Source organism: Myotis nattereri (assembly GCF_964212035.1).
Source record: "Myotis nattereri genome assembly, chromosome: 2".
Taxonomy (NCBI): domain Eukaryota; kingdom Metazoa; phylum Chordata; class Mammalia; order Chiroptera; family Vespertilionidae; genus Myotis; species Myotis nattereri.
Genome location: NC_138076.1, coordinates 136,852,548 through 136,875,263, shown reverse-complemented (window position 1 = coordinate 136,875,263; position 22,716 = coordinate 136,852,548).

The window sequence follows — 22,716 nt, the reverse complement described above, 5'->3', positions numbered from 1 at the left end:
TCGACAATAATAGAATCCAGAATGCAGTAGAATGGTAACTTTAATAGACTTAAAGAAAATAAATGACCTTAGAATTATATCAAGAAAGAATTTAAAAAAAAAATCAAGAATGAAGGAAAAATAAAGACACCTTCAGACAAAAACCAATACTTTATCATAGGTGGAACTGCACTGGAGTCTACAAGATATTTTTGAAGTGATAAACACATAGGCAAATTTAAACACTTACTGAAACATACAGATATTACAGTATTTAATGGGGTTAAATATGTAGGATTAAAACACAAAACAAAAATAATTTGTCAAGAGAAGGGTAAATTAAAGTGTTCTATGGGTCTTATATTGTCTTGAAGTATGCAATGGTACTAATTACATTTAGAATTCAATATTGAAAATGTGGATATTATCATTTAACTAGAGGCCAACCTGGTGCACAAAATTTCATGCACTGGGGGGGAGGGGTGTCTCTCAGCCCGGCCTGTGACCTCTCACAGTCTGGGACCCCTCAGGGGATGTCTGCCTGCTGGCTTAGGCCTGCTCCCTCCTAAGCTGGCAGTTGGGAACCCCTCATGCAGTCTGGGACCCCTTGCTCCTTACCATCCGCCTACAGTGGAGGCGGGAGAGGTTCCCGCCATCGCTGCTGTGCTTTCCAGCCTTGAGCCTGGCTTCTGGCTGAGCAGAGCTCCCCCTATGGAATCACACTGACCACCAGGGGGCAGGTCCTGAATTGAGCAGATGTTCCGCTGTTCGGTAGATTTGCATATTAGGGTTTTATTATATAGAATGGTAATCCCTATATTATTAGAAAAGTGTATATATCACAATTTGTAGCAGGAAAATATATACCATAAGACAAAATTAATTCCAAAAAAGTCAAAAAAGGAAAATAAGAATATTAGAGTCAACAGGAAAACAATATGTAAAAATGAATCAAATTACAACAGAGATTTTTTCAAACATAAATGAATTAAATTCTCTAAAAACAAAGATTTTAGACTGAATTTAAAAATCAATCTATATAGAAATTGAAGGGATAGAAAGAGATGAGCCAAGAAATTTCTATCCAAATGAAAAGGGTTGCTATTTAATTTACTAAGAAAACAGAATGGTTGAAAAGGCATTAACAAAGATGACTTTTATTTTATAATAAATAAATTCAGTTTTTGAGGACAATATCACAGTGTGAAATTTCCATGCACCCTGATAACAGCTATGAACATCAGCATTAATTAATCTTATAAATATAATACTGCACAAAGATATATGGTATATTTATACATACCTCATATAATTCTTAGAAAATACATGTGAGTAACATTTTTATATTCTCAACTCATTTAGTTAATCAAATATACATTGCTGAATAACTCCACAGTTCCCTAGTGTTATATCTTAATTTGTAATTGTTTCGGACAACAGTCTTTTGTCTGACCTATATCTCTTTCTCTTTCTTCCATTTACAGAATTCTTCTACACTATAGGCATATTACTGCAAGAGTTTCAGGTCAGTTTAACTCTTCTTGCTTCTGCCGCAGAGATAAGCAGGTAACTAATACATGGACTCGGTCAATGAGAGTAATACCACCCCACCCATGGCATCAGTGATTGGTTGGGTTGGGCATGTGGCCTGATACAGGCTAGGGAAAGCCCTCTAAGGTAATATTGGAATTGTTGGAAATGACACTCTCCCTTCATCTAGAATTATGGGTGTCAAATACTATGTAAGTCTGGAAGGACCGGGGGCCTTTGTCATTGCACAGCTAGAACCAGCCTGACAATGTGGCCAACAGGAAGCAAAACAGCATCAGGAAATGGAGAACAAAAAATTAGTAAATAAATAAATTTCTGATGACATTAGCTTGTACCTCTGGAATAAATAATGCGAGCCAATAACTTCACATTTTTTGTTTGTATAAGGAAATTTGAATTGGTCTCTGCCACCTGTGACCTCAAATAATTATCTCAAACCGTCTAAAATCTTAAATCAGGGATTGAAACTGGGTTAAGCAAATGGGTTAAGCAAACCAGGTAAATTAGTGTCATCCCTTTACTCTTTTGTTCCCCACAGCCCTCAACACTCTCTACTTTGTCTCTACAAAAGAATCAAAATATCACTGTTATAAAAAGGAATTCCTAAGATTTCTTTTGTCTTAGCCAAGTGCTATAAGCAGTAGAACACTTGACACTGAGAGATGTGAAGGGTTCATCCACCATCAGAAGAGGCAGCTGCTAGCAGACTTTTCAGCAGACTTTTGTCATTCAAGCATGTGGGCCAAGCTGGGATATATTTTCTGATTTTTCAATAGAAGATGGATTTCTTCTTAATTTTGGAGAAATTCCCCAATTTTAAAAATGTGGCAACTAATTCAAGTTTGTTTTAAACACAGTGTGTGCCAAACAAAACACATCTGCAGACAAGATTCATCTGGGGAGCCGGCAGTTTGGAACATTTCCTTCATTGAATTGCCTCAGTACAACATTTTAGACAGTTTTTGAGAACTGTCCCTCTCCCCGCTCCCTCTCACACAAAACGCTGCTTCTATCTCCTTGTATTTAGCTTGACCATGTCTACTTAGTAGCTAAAAAACTTTAATTTCGTTAGTGAAGTTAAACAGGAAACATCATAAGTTTTTTCATGCTCTAAAAAAAAAAAGATACATTCATGGCTTAGATCAGTGACTATTAATGGCTCGTCCTTCTGATAAAATAAACAAAAAAGTAGATGGAGTGATAGGAAGTATTTTTAAACAATAACACATTGTTAAATAGAGAGAGAACACCCTATTAAAGTTTAAGGTACAAAGTTATAATTATTTTATATGGTTGGACATATTTTAAATAGACACGCACACACACACACACACACACACACACACACACACACACCATAGTTATTGAAATAAGAAAAACAGCACATTCAGTTAGAATTAAGCAAGCTGTAGTCCACAGAGGGAATTGCTTTGTTGAGGACGACAGATGAAGCATCCAACAAGTGAAGGATATTTTGATATTCGGTAAGATATTTTGGCCTTCTTAATATCATAAAACAGAAAGGAAAACTGGCATAGAATTTAGAAATAGTTGTGTGTTTTTTTTCCGGGAGAATGTCTAAACTCATTTGGTTGAAGAATATCAGTAATGGATAAAAAGGGATCCAGGAGCCTGTTTTCAAAGTACAGTTTACCAAAAACACATGCCTCTCTTTCTCTCAATGACATAGCTGTGAAGATTGTAATTAAAAAAAATATATGTAAATGCATTTAATATCATCCCAATAAGGATGAAGGCAAAGGATATTAAAACATTTATAAAATTGGATTGGATTGTTAGTCATAACCTATAAGCAAAAAAATTTGAGTTCATAGATATTAGGAGTGGCCAAATAAACCAAGAGCTGTGCTTCATGGGATCTGAAACACTGTTCAGGGTATAACCAACCTAGAAAGTCACAGTAATCTCACCCACTGTAGAGATGATACTAAGATGTTACCTCTATACTTATGGTACATAAAGAACTTCATCAGTCAGCTATTGCTACAGTACAAACCACCCAAAGCTTGGTGGCTTACAATGGTATTTGTGCCTTATTGCTTGCAAGTCTACATCATGGCTGGCAGTGCTGCTGGGCTTCCTCATGCACCTGTAGTTGGATGTGGGACGGATACATAATTATGCTAATTTTGCCTGGACTCACTATTTGTACCACTGAGTGTGGCAAATCAGCTCCCCTCCATATGCTCTCGCATCCTCCAGTAGACTAGCCCAGTCTTATTCTCACAGCAAAGGCAGAAGAGCAAGAGGGAGAACAAAAGTGTGCAAGGACTCTGAAATGTTAGGCTCTGAACTGGCACACTGTCTTCCTGTCACATTCTGCCGGCCTAAACAAGTCACAGCTAAGATTCAGGGACTAGGGATACAAACTGCAAAATGGGTAACTAAGGGAGGGTTGGAAAACTTGTACCACCGTTGCAATCAATCCACCAAAGACATCCAGCAGAGATAATGGACATGGAAGGTCTTTGAATTTTGTTTAAAAGAGGAAATATAATTCACAACACCTTACATAGTCTCTCTCTCTCTCTCTCTCTCTCTCTCTCTCTCTCTCTCTCTCTCTCTCTCCCTCTCTCTCTCAGCCTACATCTCCCCCCAATATTGATACCACTTACTACAGATTCAAAAATCAAATGAGAAAAGATTTAGCTAAAAGCTATCTGTAATGTAACATCAAAGACACAGTAAAAACAGCACTGCATCAGTTATGAAAATGTGTTTTTATCTGCTAAGGCTGCAAAGTGAAACGTTACCTGTGGCAGACAGCATCCCAGAGCAAAGAGAGCGCCATGGCCTAGCCTTGGGGGGTCCAAAAGCTACTTCAGAAATCCAGGTCTGCACCATAACCAGACTTGCTTCAAACACAGGAAATGATGTATCATTTTCAGGGCACATAATCTTAGGGCATGTGGCTTTTTATTAGACGGCAGTACCTCATAAACATTCAGGGAAATAGTAGGTTTCACAGATGCTGGTGCCACATCAAGCTTTGTTTAATTAGACAATTTCAGTGTTTAATCTTGACTCTAAATGTTAACTTGTATTTCATTGTCTATTATATCTGTGAATAACTTAGTCAAATATATTCCTAATATTTCAGATATTATTTATCTATAATAATAAAAGCATAATATGCTAATTAGACAGGACAGCCGAACAACCTTCTGGACGTCATTCCAGACATCCTTCTGGACGAAGCTGTGGTGGTGGGGATCTAGGCAGAGATGTCGATCAGGCAGGCAGGCTAGCAGTTAGGGGCAATGAGGCAGGCAGGCGAGTGCTTAGGGGTGATCAGGCAGGCAGGTGAGCAGTTAGGGGCATCAGACAGGCAGGTGAGCAGTTAGGGGCATCAGGCAGGCAGGTGAGCAGCTAGGGGTGATGAGGGAGGCAAGCAGAGTGGTTAGGGGTGATGATGCAGGCAGGCAGGCAGGTGAGTGGTTAGGAGCCAGCTGTGCTGGATTACGAGAGGGATGTCTGACTGCCATGGGATCAGGCCTAAACCGGCAGTCGGACATCCCCTGAGGGGTCCCAGATTGCTAGAGGGTGCAGACTAGGCTAAGGGGACCCACCTCCTCGCACATATTTCATGCACCAGGCCTTTAGTTTATAATAATGTTTACAAAAGTTAAAGGTTTTCTTACATTGTTTTTTTTTTTTTTAAGTGTTCTGAAGTTTACTTAAAACTCATCTAAGGAAATGCCAGCATTATATATTCACAAATCTCAATGCCATTTTTATTTCTCCCAACCCACACTCCTAATTCCCACCTCTCTGTCATGGAATCAATAACTATGTACTGTCTATTTAATATTTACTTAATTTTGCTCCAATTCATCTTCTTCTCTCATTTCCAAAATGTTCTTGCCCAGAATATTTCCCAAAATTTTATTTATATTTGCTCCCTTCTAATTTACCTACATTATTTCATCCACATGGATTTTCTAAGACACAGATTTGAACAGGTTATTTTACTATTTTGAATCTTTCCAATACTCCTTGAGAACATCAGGAAAACATTGTTATTAAGACATCAAAGGCTTTCATGGCATATTTTTAGTCCATCTCTACATCCTTTGTTCTTTATTCTTCATCTGGGTTCAAATCCTTAGAGACCTATAAAATTTGTATCCAGCATTTACTATGCTGCTAATAGCTTATGATATATCTGATTATTTTAATATATCCTCATGATTTTATATTGACTTACTTCCTCTAAGAACCTTTCCATCTGCATTAAAATTCTACTTTGGCTTGTCTAACACTCCCATAAGAGTTAATACCCATACATGGCTGCCCCAGTCACCAACTCACTATATATTGTTTAAAGAAAGGCTTCTTGTGTTCAGGGTTTGTATGTATGGAGTGAAGATAGGAAGTTTTAATAAATATTGAAAAAATAGTTGTCAGTTCACCAACAGAAGCCAGAGTCAGACTCCAAGATTCCCCTTATTCCATATTTTACCCTCAAAAAGTAAATCTTAAATCAACAAAATACGTCAATTAAATGTTATTCGAAGAGTATCCAATTTCCAAAATGTAGACACTAAAAATAATGGATGGTTGTAAAGGAATATAACATGATTTTGAGTTTAATGAAGTGATAGATAATCAAAGAGTTGGAGGACATCCAAGCTCATCTAGCACAATCCCATCTACTGCAGTAATGCCTTTGTAATGCCCACGTGTCCAATCTGAGTGTGTTCTTAGTTGTGTTTTATGAAGAACCACTTGGAGAGTTGTTTAGTAGTCTGTCTTTACTAGAAAATTATCCTTATACTATTTAAGTACAGTTTTTAGAACCTTCTCAAAGATGACATTTCTCTGTTAACTTGACTATACATAAAACTAAAACCAAATTGTGCTAAGAAAGCTACTCAACAGATTGCAGAATGTCATCAAAATGAACTTTAGTAATAGAAAAGGCACAATTGGACATTTCAATGTGACAAAATGAAGCCATTAAAGAAAACACCATTTTTTGTTATACATTTGACATTGTAGAAACTCATCCTTATTTATGTTTACTATCTATGTTAGAATGTTATGAACTGAATCATATGGCATTACAATAATTACCAAAGTAATTCAATCATAGCTTAAGGGCAAATGATAGCCACTCAATTATTAATCATTGTAGAAAGCTATAAACACAGGTGGTATTAAAATATAAAATAGTAGTGCCTGTAACATGTTAATAGTTTTGATATCATTAAAATAACTCTTAAGTATATTTCAATCAAAATTAAGCTATTATGATTCAAAGAGTGACTATGAGCTTGGAATTTTTAGTTTCTCTTTTCCCAATGCAGGCTTTGCAATTCCTGGCAATTTTTAAATGAAAAATGTCATTTACTTATTTTACACATATGTATGGATAAATTATTTGTTGTAGTTCACATACTTTCCCTTCTTCCTATATCTCATCTATATGCTCAGTTTTCTCACAGAATACTATGTTTCTGTCTTCTAACTACCCTATGTACCTCCAGTTTTTAAGGGCTGATTGGCAAATGCTACATTCTCCAAATAAAAGTAGTCAAAAAGAAGAATGTCCCACATTCTCCAAAGAACTGCAATGATGCATTTTTGTTGGATATTTCTCAGGAGAGACTGTGTAGTAAATACAGGTCAGACAAAAAGCAAGACAGTATCCCTGAATAGCAAGGATTACAGAATATGTGGAAACAGAAGAGTTGCAGAAGTGAAGTACAGATACCTCAGTCCTCCATATAATATTTGTATACAGTCTGTAAATGTTGGAACTATATTCTATAATGTATATCTGTAAAAACAATCTCACCTAAGACATCCTTGGTTTATAGCCACAGCTTCAGTTGCGTACATTTGCTGGTAGCAGGGAATTCTGTCCAAAATTGGCTTAAGCAATAAGTAACTGTACAAATATAAAAGACATCACAGTTGACGGAGCTAGGCAGAGCCTGTTCATGTACTGTTTCCACTTCTTAGTGGTCCTCTTGGTTCTCCTCTTTGTGCTGCCATTTTAGCAGGTTGGTAGGGAGACAGCCATGGACCTTCCAAACATAACGTCTTTATTTGTCAGTGTCAATATGAAAAAATATGTGCATATACTCTTTACCTCTCATTTTCAGAAGAATGTGTTTTCTAGAACCTCCTAGCAAATTTCTGCTTAGTTCTAATTTTATCAGGATTATATAATTTATCTAACCTATTTGAATCATGTGCCAATCATTTCCAATAAAATCCCAGGATGGGTACTGATTAATCATTGGGAATGAAATGGATATTAGGGAATTAGGCTAGGACACACTATAGCAACATACATTTGATAATTGGGTAAAGTAATGTAGGATAATAAATTGAAAAAAGGAGTTTACTTTTATTGCTTATCATTGGATTTATATTAACAAGACCTATACCTTTTATTAAATGGTTAAAATAATGTATATTATAAGAGAACTGTTTTTTTTTTTCTTCAAACTCTATTAGCAGCTATTCCATTACCACATAGTGTGAATTAAAGTACACAATGTTACATTTGTATCTGAGATTTACCCTTTTTATCATTTTCCAAAAGCAATGATACTTTAGGGTAAATACAGAGTTTTCTTTGTAAAGATCTTAAATTACTAAATGAGGAAGGAGCACATCTAAATTTATATTCCTATTACCTAGGTTAGGTGGAGGTGACCTCAATGTCATATAGTGAAAGACAGGAAAACAAGTTGACCAAGGGTAGGCTGGATATTCTTCTTCAATTATGTCAGTACCTTCTCTGAAATTTCATCCAATGCCAGATCATTTTGGACTCTTTCCTTTTTCAAGTTACAAATATTTATTGGTAAGCTCAAACCATATTCACCTTCAAGTGCATATTGCATGCTTGATTTTATTTCATTTATTCCTCTAGCAGATGAGCCTATCTTTAAAAACCGACCTGGTTTTCTGAGGCTTGCTATCTTCATTCCTGGGACCTGGAACTGTTCCCTTAGTCACTGAAAGCTTTTCTGATATAGTGCTTCGGGGTCACACAGCATTGCCACGATGCCTCTAGTCATATACAGTACTTCTTCAGTGGTGGGAGGCACACTGACTTTCTAATACACTCTATTCATCATAAGCACAAGATCTGGATTATATCCTTCTTCATGTCTACTATGATCTTTGTTAGACTGTCTGCCTCATCGAAGATGCTCAGTGAATAACTGTAAAATATACTTAGAAAGAATAGTGTAATGATCTGGTTTTGGAGTTAAACAGAGCAGGAGTCATATCCTAAACTTCCCACTTACCATCTATGTGACTAAGAACAAGTTAATCTTTTCAAGTATCAGTTCCAGAACCACAAAATTGGCACAATAATATCTAACAATAAATATACTGCAATAGAATTGACAGTCAAATTAGGTAATAAATGAAATAAATTAGAAATGTGCTTGGCAGGACACATACAATATAACATGGCTCTTGTTATTATGAAGATTCTAAGTAATAAAAGCTTTATTAAAATGTCTGGAAATAATTCTATTAAAACACAGATGATTCTTTCCTCGTGAAAATAATTATGTTTCTTACAAATAGAAATGTATAAATTTTAAGTAGCCTCATTTAATCAAAACAGATACTAAGCTACCTGGGAAAAGATAGATTTTACAGCAAAAAATATCAGATGTATCTGAAGTTAACTGAGGAGTATTGTGGAGTACAATCTCAAAATGTTGATTTAGAGGGGAGAAGAGATGCACAACTTGATCATGTATTTGATCGTGTTTCACGAGCATGCATCATGTATGACTTGCTCAAGTTGAATTCATTAACAGGAGTAAACTCACCGAGGATTTGCATTTCAATGTGTGGTCTTCAGCACCTGAGAATGGCTTTACTCTTAACAGTCAGTTAGATTACTGATCAAAGCCTTAACTCAATAGTTGCTTACAATCAATGAAGTTGAATGCAGTAACTTCAAAAGCACAGGGTTGACAAAGGAGTTCACAGGCTACTGAAATTTTAGCATTTTTCATCCAATTGTTCTTCCAACCCTAAGAAGGTCCAGAAAACATTTCTCTCCCCATAATATTAAGAAATGCCTCGGGTTGGGGGAAGTGGAAGGTACCAGAATATTTGAAGAGCTTCGTGCTAGTTTTATTGTGCAAGCTACAATGACAGTGGGAAAGGCTTAAATGAACTGGGTTTCTTTTCTTTTTTTTTTAATATATTTTATTGATTTTTTACAGAGAGGAAGGGAGAGGGATAGAGAGTTAGAAACATCGATGAGAGAGAAACATCGATCAGCTGCCTCTTGCACATCTCCTACTGGGGATGTGCCCGCAACCCAGGTACATGCCCTTGACCGGAATCGGACCTGGGACCTTTCAGTCCGCAGGCCGATGCTCTATCCACTGAGCCAAACCGGTTTTGGCATGGGTTTCTTTATCTTAAGAGAAGAAAGGGATCCCAGAAGGGGAGAAGTCAGGAGCATCATTCAGCTCAGAGACAAGCTAGGGGATATGCACTGTAAGGCAGAGACAAAGGGAAAGCCAATGGTTTCCAAGCTTTACTGGTCATTAGAATCTCCGGGAGAGTCCCAAAGAATCCTGATGCCCAGGTTCCACCCCCTACAAATTAAAGCACAATGAATGCAATGGGATCCAGTAATCAGTATCTTAAAAAGATTCCTCAGGTAATTACAGAGTTTGGAACAGAGTTTGGAAAACAGTGGGTTAATCATTTTTTTAAGCCTGGAGATCTGTGGCCAGAGCCTATTGGTCAGTTTCCCTAGAATGGAAAAGTAAACAGACATGCAGTTTACTAAGATATTTGATATGTATGGGAAGTAAAATTCTGAGCCTTCCGGGGTAAAGCCTCTAAGTTATCATTATTATAGTGAAAATTTACAAATTGTATATCAGAAAGAAGCCTAAAAAGGCCCAGGAAACGAAGGTAAGTCCCACACAACAACAAAAAGGTGTAGGAGTAAAAATAATAACAGAGATTGAAACTTTATGTTCAGAGTAGCTGAATTGTCACCAATATTAAGGGGCAGTTACTACTTGGCACTGCTCATATATTAAGTTAGATCTTTCATTATAATACTATAGGTTTTTTTTGTTTGTTTTTTGTTGTTGTCGTCGTTTTAATGTTATTTCAAAAGCCTTAGGCCATAATCAGAAATGCAAGTATAATTGATTCTTATATATTACAATAAAATATATTACTTAACTGTCAAAGTGCTCAATATACAATTGCTACAATGGAGTTCAGAAAATAGAGAGGCCATAGGAGACCAAAAAGAGTCCAAAAAACTTCCTGAGGGTGTGATACACAAATGTAAAGCTCCGTACAGAGAACATGTGCTTGCCTGCTTCTCCCTCTGCTAACCATCACACTAACTCTGTCTTCTGTCTTCTGTCTTCCATCTATCCTGGAGATGGCAGAAGGATAAAACGTTGGGTGAATTCCAGTCTGGAATCCAAATTTTCTTTCAGATATTTTCCCCAGAATGTGAAACAATAAGGAAGGTTTTAATGGGGTTATTTCTCTGTTTTAAAATTTATTCATTATTTCCCTTTAAAAACAAAACAAAACAGCTCTTTCCTGCACCTCTCCTCTTTCCTTTAAATAATCATTCTTTTAGGCTGAGTGAAGACATCTACTGAATTTCATTTTTCTCCTTAATCTATAATCTTGACTCCAATCTCTCATATGTTGCCTGAAACTGCCTTTTTGAATAACCCAGGAGCTCTGTCTAGTTCAATGGTCTTCCTAGTTCTCATTTTTTTCTCCTGTAACTTGATACTGTGGCCCAAATCCAGTGGCTTTTGCTTTTCTTTCTTATCGCCCTGATGATTTTCCTCCTCTTGTCTTTCTAACTGGACTTTTTCCTCATTGTAGTTCTCAAACTTTTTCTACTTATGCCTATACTTTTATCCTTAGGCAACTAAAGGCTAAAATGTTGCTCAAGGCTAAATGTCGCAGGTGACTTTTGTATAGTTAAATTCACTTACTACTTATTTAGAACTGCAACTCAAAATATTGTATTAGACTCCAAATAGCTATCATGATTTTTGAGTTGGGAGGTTACCATAGCTTTAAATTTCCTGTTCAAACCCAATGTAATATTTATTTTTCCTCTCTGATCATAGTGACTCAGTTATGTGACTTTATTCTTCAAAATGCTCCTCTTAATCAGCCTTTTTCTTTGCATTCTTGATGCCACCCCTTTCATCTCTTGCTGGGGTTAATACAGTAACCTCTTTACAAGGCCTGCTTGCCTTCAGTCTCTCCTCACTCACTCCCACAACATATGGCCACTCGATTAAACTTTCAAAAACACTGATTTTATTAAAGCATGCCTCTGTGCACAAACATGCCCTCAGGATAAAACTTGAACTATTAAGTGTGGCTTTCAAAGTCTGCACTTATCTAACTCTCCCCACCTACCCCCTCCTCTCACTGGCCTTAGCTATTACTTTTGCACAGAAATGTGCTATAATTTTTTATTCTTATTTTGGTTTTAGTATCATTGTTCATCTCTGGAGACTATTTCTTTGATAACTTCCACATATACTACTCCAGTACTGCCTGCCATCCAATAATTTTAATTATACTTTCATCAAGATTAAGAAGTAAATTATGATACAGCCATAATATTAACGTCTGTGAAGACACATGGATTGTTAAGTAGTACAGGAAAAACGCTCATAGTTCATTGGTAACCTTTAAAATTATAAAATGTAAATACATATATGATATATTTAAATAGTTATGTACCTTAATATTTGTAGAGCTTTCCTTTTGTTAACACTGTACTCTAACCATCTGATCACCCTAGAGCTTTTCTTTTAATGCTGGGATGATGAGAAACTTAATTTCATTCTTTATGTTTTTCCGTAAATTCAGAGTTTTCTGTAAAAATACTGGTTATTCCTATAATAATAAAAGAAATAGGCATTGGGTTAATAAAAAAATATTGAAAATGTACATGGCATACTTCTTTAGTTATATTAAAATATTTCTATCTTATGTGAAATTTATTTTTGAAAGTTTTTATAAATCCATCTTTATTATTCATGACCTTTACTTTACATTTTCTCTACATACATATTATTAATGAGACCTTTGTGGTTTCTATCCTGAGATTTGGTCTTGGTGTTATAATCAAAATCTGGTTTTCAGGCCAGCATTATGTGGGACATTAAAGAAGGTTTTCTGCCTTCTGCTCTAAACAGCCCAGCAGACTATTATATCGACATTCTTGAGGAAGCACTGCTTAAAATTTTTCTGCAAATGGTTTCTGGACCTCTTATTTCCAACCCTTGAATTGATCATCAAATGTCTAGTTATAAAAAGAAAGAAGCAAAAGCTGTTTTGTTTGTTTGTTTGTTTTTTACGTCAGTGGTTCCTTTATACATAGAATGAAAAAGCCTATTGTTATACCTTCATTAAATCTTTTAAAAATCTATATTTTTAATACAAAAAGTGATTGGAAAAGTAGGCCTGATGGACTCTATATTTGGTCAAGCAAGCAAATGTTCATTGTTCACACTGTGCCGGTGTTACAAGATTTAGCTCGAAAGGAGGCAGCAAGGGGAAGACAAAATTCAGCCTCTGAGTTTAATGAACTAAATGAGGATTGTTAAATGCATATTATATATTCAGCTAGGAATATTTCCCCCTACTTATTATAATGGGAGCATTTTTCATGCTACTTAGTTTTTTGACAATATTGTTAAATCAAGTTATAGTACTATAATAATACATAACAGTGCCAGTCTCATCCTGAGTAATGTTATTTTTCAAAGTATATCCTTGATAACAGAAAAATATATATTTCTATCCCCTTTTTCTTTCATGCTGAGAGTCATATTTTAAAGTCCCTGGATGTCCCAAAGCCACCTCAGAGTTAGTACAAACTATATTAAGCTCATTATCTTCATTGGAAAGTTTGTCTTCTTTTTTTATGATTTATTTTTAAAGTCCATTTTTATCTTTATGGAAGGGGAGAGAGAGAGGGAGAGAGAGAGAGAGAGAGAGAGAGAGAGAGAGATGGATGCAAGAGGGGAACATTGATCGGTTGCCTCCTATAAGCACCCAGGAGCAGAACCAACAACCTGGGCTTGTGCCTTGACTGGGAATCAACCGATGACCTTTAGGTGCACAGGATGATGCTCAACCAACTAAGCCACACCACCCAGGGCTTCTTTCTTATTGTCTATCTCTATGATAACATCATAACTGTCCACTTCAAACTTAAAGCTTCAAACTCATCCTCAAGCATGATCTTTCCCATTTCTCCTCCTGGCAGTCAATCTTGGGCATCTTAAATGGTCCCTTTCTACCCTCAGGCATCTTTTACCCCATCAGTAAAATTACCTTCATTAAAAAAAGGCATTTTAAAAGTCAATCTATTGCTTAATATATTTTATCATCCTCCAATGATTATTATAAATGAAATACCTAAACAGTACATTTAAGCTCTCTACATTATAAGTCTTTAAACAAGATTTTTTATTTACTTATCTTACTCCTACTGTGCAAGTCAAGTTTCTCTCACAGAAACCCAGCCAGAAGCCAGCATTGATTTTGACTTACGTAAGTCATCTTGAATGTCCCAACCCTGGTCAAGCCAGTAGATGACAGCAGTCCAGATGCTACTACACAGAACAAATAAAACTAGTGCAGCTAAGCCCAGGCAACCCCAGATAATTGTGACAGATAATAAGTAGAAGTTATTTTAACTGACATATTAATAGACACTTGAAATAGTTAATATGAATCCAAAAAAGGTTTCAGTAATTATGCATTTATAAATAATACATTTATGTATAATGTATTTATGTTCAATCCAAGCAGGCTTCAATTCATAAATATTCCTCACCTCATTCAAATTCCACCTCTAAAGATCTGTTTACTTTACATTTCAAAATATCTGTTTATTTTACTTTTAGAACAAAAAGAATACTTTCTATACTTTTTCTAGGAATATTGAAACCTACATTTTAACATATTGTGCAATAAAACTAAGATTTGATTTGTTAGAGGAAGCAAGATTTCCAAGCATTCTCTGTAAAATATTTATTGCTCACAACTATTTATTTTTTTAAAAAGGCAAACAGCAATGTAAAGAAACAAAGAAAAATAAAAACAGCAAATAATAACTGAATCCAAGAAATACACATTCTGCATGGTGATTCAGACAAAGGAACAAAACAGTTACGGTACAGTGTTAGTCCTATAAAGCTACACATGGATGGCCATAGGAATAAAGGAGGCAAGTACTAAGTCCTAAAGGGAGGGGCAAGACAAGAACAATTTTCTATGAGGAGGACTCTCATTCTGAAGGACAAAGAAGAGGTTGTCTGGAGAGAAAATGACAATAGGTATATTTCCAGCTCATTCAATATGAAATCTAAGGATAGGATCTATGAAGTATTTTCATATAACTTGAGTATATGCATTGTGGATGTTTGGTCATGACAAGAGTCATAAATGTAGACTGGGAGCAGGATGATAAAATATGTATGTCCTCAAGAGGAGTTTCAACCGCATCCTGCAGGTGACGAGGACCATAAAAGTGTTATGTTAATTATCAGCATTATCAGATTTCTATTTTACAAATATATTATTGGAAAAAGATTGGAAAAAGATTGGAAAATTGGTACAAGGGTAGTAGAGCTGGAGATTGTTATACACTTGGCAAAAAATGCAGTAAAGAAGTTTAAAATACATACAATACAAATGTACACACTTAAACAGTGACATGGATATGGGCATTACAACAAAGGAACATATTTATGACAGTTTTTTGTTTGTTTGTTTGTTTGTTTTTAAGGCAAAATTTAAAGGGTTGGTGATGGAGTTGTGTGAGGAGTTAACAATGGCCCCTAAGTTCCTGCCAGGTATGATGGAGGGAATTGCAATGCCATTCCCAAGAAACTGAATTTAGAAAGAGTAACCATGGTATAGGTGGAAACTGGTAAGTTTGAAATACTTACAGGATATTTGGTACATATTTTTAAACAAAATAAGTAAGATTTCACTATGCTACCTTGATTTTCTATTTCTTCATTTCATTTCATCAACCAAAAAAAATTGATGTTACTATTTACTATGTATTAAATAATGTATTCTATTTGTGTAAAAAGATTAATTTCACACTAAATTCTTCCCTAGAGAAATCATATTCCTAATCTCTTGTCCCCCTCCTCAGTTTTAAGATTATTGAGGAAACATCATTAGCTATGGATAGACTGTGCTGTGCTTGGCCTTTCAGAGTGACTTATTGGTTAAAGGAATACAACCAATTGCCTGCAAGTACATGTATCTGTTGAATATATACAACTGAGGCATGTATTTGAATTAGCATTGTATATGTTAGGTGGCAGGGAGAAGGGGCATGCCTGTCTCTCCTATAGAGAAAATATCTTTCCAAAATTCTGCCCCTGTGCTATAGACTGAATTGTGTCCCTCTCCCCAAAGTCTGTATACAGTGAAGTCCTAACACACATTCCCTTAATCCTATCTAATAAAGACAGAATATACAAATTGACTATCACTTCTCGACAAAGATGGTGGCACCCACAGCCAATAAGGAGGGAATATGCAAATTAAGATGACAAAGATTTTCTGCGGCTGGCGGCTCCTGGCCCCAGAGCAAAGGCGGGAGGGCGGCCAAAGCGAAGGCCGGGGTCCTGGGTGCCAGAGGGAAACCGGTGTCGGTAGCCAGGGGAAGGAAGGCCCATTCTTGCACAAATCTTCCTGCATCGGGCCTCTAGTGTTACTATATTTGGAGATAGGACCCTTAAAGTGGTAATTAAGGTTAAATAAGGTCAGATAAGAAGGCCTTAATTCAATATGACTGATGTTCTTAAAAAGATTAAGAGATATCTGGGATGTTCACACAGAGAAAGGCATGTGAAAATTCATAGAGAAGGCCAAGGAGAGATACTAAACCTGCCAACACCTTGGTGTTGAACTTTAGCCTCCAGAACTGAGAGAAAATAAATGTATGTTGTTTGAGCCACACAATCTGTGGGATTGTGTTATGACAACCCTAGCAAATTAATATATCCTCTTCCTATTTGGAGAAAATAATTCAAATAACTTTTGATGTTCTATCCATCACTACACCCCAGGAAATAAATCAATGAATTTATTTGTCTTCAAATTCAGTATAATTATCATTTTGTGTTTTACTAGTAGGCCATATCACTACTAGCCAGTATTCATGAATTCAGTGTCCTTCCCCCCTCCCCACCAGCTATAACAAGCACACATATCTTAGCATTTAAAGAAGCCTAGTCATACTTGTTCATGTTGCTGCTAAAAAAGTAAACTCATTCCTGATATATTTATTCTAATTTTAAGCAGTATAAATTAGGAAACCCTGTGTAGGCCTCTTAACTGAACTGTATTCCCCTGATATTAATAAGCTATCAGGGAAAATCTGCACTTAAAATATTGGGTACTGGGAAATTGCTTGGTGGTTTATAAAAGTATTCTTTTATTTGCTTTATTTGTTTGTTCATTGATTCAGAGAAATTTGGAAAGAGGAATAAAAATAGGAATTTGGGCTTCAATGCCTTACCTTTACCCACTAAAAATAAATACCATATTTCCTATTAGAGCTTCTGGTAAAGAAAGCCTGCTGTAAAAACACAGAATATATTTTCCATGTGCTCATAAATAAATAAAACTGCATGGCCAGATAGAATTGCTGTTATCTTTGAACTATAACTGGGACGTATTTAAAATAGAGCTTTTAAAAATATATGTTTTTATTGATATGTATTTTTTTAGAGAGAGAGGGTAAGGGACAGTGAGAGAGAGAAACATCAATGGGAGAGAAACTTCAATAGGCTGCCTCCTTCAAGCCTCCTACTGGGAATCCAGCCCACAATCTGGGCATGTGGGATGACCAGGAATCGAACCAGTGACCTCCTTGTGCGATGGAGCGATGCTCAACCATCTGAGTGACACTGGACAGGCAAAATAGAGCTTTTTAAGTAAAATGTCAACATGATTTTGGGGGGTGGGGTATGACCAATTACTTACTTTCTTTACCCACCAGAAAATGTTAATGTCACATTAAAGATCATATTTTTAAAATGGAGAGTCATAAGTTGTTATGAAGTTTGGTCTTCAAAAGTAGGCTGTAAGATCAGAACTGAGTAAACTGGGAATTTCATAGTTCAAAATATTGTTTTACTTGTTATTTTATTTACTCAACATGCTATCTTTACATAGAGAAGTGAATCTGAATAATTTAATTGCATTTAATAATAAACTGTAGGTATGTGTTAAAATTAGCAATAAGAAACATGAAATTATCAAGTTCTAGAGTTCCTAAATTTAAAATATTGTTATAGCCCGGCCAGCATGGCTCAGTGATTGAGCATCCACCTATGAACCAGGAGGTCATGGTTCGATTCCAGGTCAGGGCACGTGCCCAGGTTGCGGGTTTGATCCCCAGTGTGGGGCATGCAGGAGGCAGCTGATCAGTGATTCTCCCTCATCATTGATGTTTCTCTCTCTCTCCCTCCTTCCTCTTTCTTAAATCAATAAAAATATATAAAAATAAATAAAATAAAATATTTTTATAACTTTAATGAACCTATGGGGGAAAAACCCCACATACCAAAATTAGTTAAAAGAGTACCTAAAATATAGTAAGTTAAACAACTTCTACCTAATAGAATGAATTTTGCTAGAGAAAAGAAAAAAATATTTAATGTTAAATATTTTGTTTAAGAATGATACTTGAATTATTTTAGGTAAGTGCATTTTTATTTCTTTATTTTTCTGAAATTGTTTACATGGACTTCTAGTGAAAGACAGTAGACTGTGCACATACATTGAACTCCATCCCTTGCCAAAACCCTAATAAGTAACAGGAAAATAATATAAAAAGCTTAACCCATAAGATATAGTGGCAGAAACAAGCAAGCAAGCAAAGTAGAATCAGATCAACACTGTAGTAGAAGCAGCCAAGAAAAAGTTAAATTGTACTATAATTTTTAAAAATTAAAAAAAATATCAAGTTTTGGCTAGGGTATGGAGAAACTGAAGTGATGGTGAAAGTATATATTTATGCAAACATTCTGGAAAACTGTTTAATCCAGCCATTAATTCTGAACTTATTTATATCCTAGGACTCAGAAATCTATACCTATTCTCAACATAAATGTGTGCCTATGTGCTCACATGATGCTTAAAAGAATGTGCATAACACTGTTATTCATAATTGCTCCCACCTTCAACCAAATTTTTCATCAGTAGTAGAATGAATAAATAAATCACAGTGTATTTTATATAACAGAATATTGTATAAAAAATGAATGAACCACTACATTGTATAAAATGAATTAATCTCAAAATAGTGGGTAAGAGAAGTCAGACTCTCAAAGGATATTTACTGTTTAATAACATCTATATAAATTAAAAAACATGCCAGTTAATTTATGACTTTAGAAGCTAAACTAGTGTTGATTTCTTAGAGGAAGTAAGGTTTAGTAAATCAGTATAAGAGACATTCTGCATTGTTGGTTATATTCTATTTTTTCACTTTGGTGAGTGTATAAACTTTGTGATAATATATTAAGTTGTACAATTATAGTTTTGCAGATTTTCTGCATAACTTTTCTGGAAAATTCTGAATATTTTATTGAATAACAATAATTAAATTAAAATATACAGGGTTTTTTTTTTTAAAAAAAGGCACTTTTAGTCAACCAAATACAGTGAATTAGGTCAAGTAAGGTAAATTATGGGTATTCACTGGATTTAGCAATAAGGTAAGAAGCAGAATACTAATAATGTCCATGACAAAAACAGTCCTACAGTATGGTGAAAACAAAACTACAGCATTTGATTAGAGAGAGATCGTAAAGCTAGGAAGTGGAAATAGTAATAACAGTTATTTTAGGAACTATTACTATGAAAGGGGAGGATTTGAAAAGTATAGATCAAGGGAAGAAGCTCTACATCTAGATCATATTTATAAGCTGATCAGAAGGCTCATTAGGCAGAGAGAGATCACAGTTTTAGGGGCAAGAGATGTGAGAGAGAAGAGAAACCAAAAGCCCCATGGATATTACCTGAAAGGTAACAGATGGGTAAGGGTAGGCAAAGGGCGTGAGTTCAGATGCCAGTGTTATAGTAGATTTCATATAATGAAGATCAGAGTTTATGTCTACCTGCTTTACCTGTGAGTTAAGAGGAGTGGGAGTAAGAGAAGCATGAGGAGAGAAGAGAGAGTTTGAAATGATCATTTTGGAAAGAAGAAAAGGGAAATGTAGCAGTAAGACCCAGTAACACGGTTTTCGTTATCACTGCTGCATAAATTCAAACAATGTTAAGCGATTTTTAGATATTTAGAAGAACAAAAAGCATTGTCCTTGTTTATGAGGAGAATCAATTTATTCAGAACTATTTAATTCTTAAAATTAGCATCTGATTAGGAGAAGCTAAAGAAACCCTTTAAGCTATTCTTGAAATTAAACTACACACATACCGGAAGGAACCATCGGTTGCACTACTTTTTTAATCCTCACTCAAGAATGTTTATTGACTTTAGGGAGAGAGGAAGGGAGAGGGAGGGAAGGGGAGAGACAGAGAGAGACAGATGTCATCAACCTTTTGCCACCAGTAGGTGCCTTGACCGGGATCAAACCAGCAACCTTTTGGTATATGAGATGATGCTCCAACCACCTGAACCACCCCAGCCAGGGCAGCTTGCACTGTTATCTAGGTAGATGAGTATAATATCATTTTCATGAGGTAAAAAGTAAAATTTTAATGTTGCTATATTTAAAAGGAATTGATATCATCTTAGTTATGTACACAATTATCTTAGGTCAAATATTAGAGTAGGATGGAGATTTTTAAAATTCTGATTAGGAAACAAAGAAAGGATGAACATCATATCATTAGGAAGTTTTCTATCAAGCAGGGGAGATATACTTGAAAATATATCATAGCTATAGTAAAGATATCATAAAATAAAGAGGTACGGTGCACAGTGCTTAGTGATGGCAGTTGTAACAAAGTAATTAACTATTACTTGGGGCCATTACATATTTTAGAGGCTTAATAAGATAGATATCATCCTTGTCCTCAGGTGGTTGAATTCTATTAGATGAGAAAGACAATGAACAAACAAATTATATCATTTAGAGACAAATAGTATCAATAAATTATTCACTAACATACAAAGTTAAAAAAGGCAAAGGAACCATTATAACATTTACTAGGACCCAAGAGAATCAATGGCAATGTTCAAGGGAAAAAAAGGGGGAAAGAAAATAAGATTAAAGACAGGAAGTGTGAACTCTGTTCAATCTTTTGAATGCTGTGTGGAAAACCTTTTTATTGTAAAGGCATGCTGAAACTACTGAAAGCCATCAAGCATGGGAATGACTTAGATTTTCATTTTTTTCCTTTGTTGATTAAGGTATTACATATGTGTCCTTATCCCTCCATGTCCTCCCATTGCCCTCCCCACCCCCACCCCCTCATGCTCTCATCCCCCTGGTATCTGTGTCCATTGGTTAGGCTTATATGCATGCATACAAGTTCTTCAGTTGATCTCTTCCCCTTAACCCCACCCTCCCTTACCTTCCCTCTGAGGTTTAATAGTCTGATCGATGCTTCTGTGTCTCTGGATCTGTTTTTGTTCATCCGTTTATGTTGTTCATTATATTCCATAAATGAGTGAGATCATGTGATATTTATCTTTCTCTGACTGGCTTATTTCACTTAGCATAATGTTCTCCAGTTCCATCCATGCTGTTTTATTTTAAAATAATTTATTTTCATTTTAAAACAAATTGCTTAGTCAGTGAATCACACAGTTTAGAGAGACTTAAATGAAGATAGCCTTATAGGTAGGAAAGAAGACCAAGAGAGAGGAAAAAAATAAGGAAACAAAAGAAAGAGAAAGAAAGACAGAAAAAAGAAAAGGAAAAATTCAGACGAGAAAAGCAAGACAGTATAGACAGTATTTTGTGTATGAAATAGAGAGGGTGAATTCAGCATAATTATTTAGTCATTGGCCCTATAGCAAGACCTTTCCTGCATCCTAATCTCATATTGTCTATTCACTGTTGTGTGACCTTAAGTAATGCCTGCCTTTGTCTTGAATTATTTGTAAAATGATGATGATAATAAAACATAACTCATATGGTTGTTATTAGGATTGAACTAATTAATGCATGTGTTTAACTTTGATCTGTCCTGGCACATAAGTGATTACAAATATTAGAAAATAAAAAAGCTGGGTATTCTAGTTTAAGGAAATAAAGACAAAAGAATGAGTTGAAGATGACCTCAAATTACTTGTTCAGTTAATTAGACTGATGATAGTAGCACTAATTTAGAGAGGAATTAATAGGGGAGGCATATTTATAGACAATAATAAATGCAATGTTTAACATGTTGATTTTGAATTACTTGAGGGGCATCTTAAATTTGTTCATTAGGCAATTGAATTTTTAATAGGGAGTTCACTGAGGAGGTCTGTATTGAAGATAAATATTTATGAATCTTTCTTGTGTAGGAGCAGATGAAGTATTCAGTGCAGATGCTATTATCTAGGGAAACTAGATCTACAAAAGATGAAGGTGCGCTTAATATCTACAAAATTGAACAAAATAAAGAAAACCAAGAAGACACAGTTAGATTTGAAGAAGAAATATAAAAGAAAGATCTAAAAATATTAAGGAAATTGGGATTTTCAGGAATAAGAATGTTTAATATACAAAATCCTGACATAAAAAATAGGACAATCATATAAAATATTGTCACTTCTTTCTGAGAAATCACTAGCAGAGTCATTAACATCCGTATTTTTCTTAATGTTCTGTTCATGGGAATCTGGACTTTTTCTATTATAGTCCTCAAAACTCTAGAGCCAATTGCCTTATCCAAAAGTAACTTCCACATTTCTAGGTATTGTTACAGCAGCTCTCTACTTTCTGAAACCAAGATTTATATTCATTTTCTTCTGCTGCAATAACAATTCTCAGAACTATACTTGCTTAAAACAGCACAAATGTATTATCTTACAGTTCTGGAGGTCAGAAGTCCAAAATGGGTATCACTGGATTAAAATCAATGTGTTGATAGGCTGCATTCGTTTCCGGAGGCTGTAGAAGAGATGTAATGTTCTTGCCTTTAACCAGCATTTAG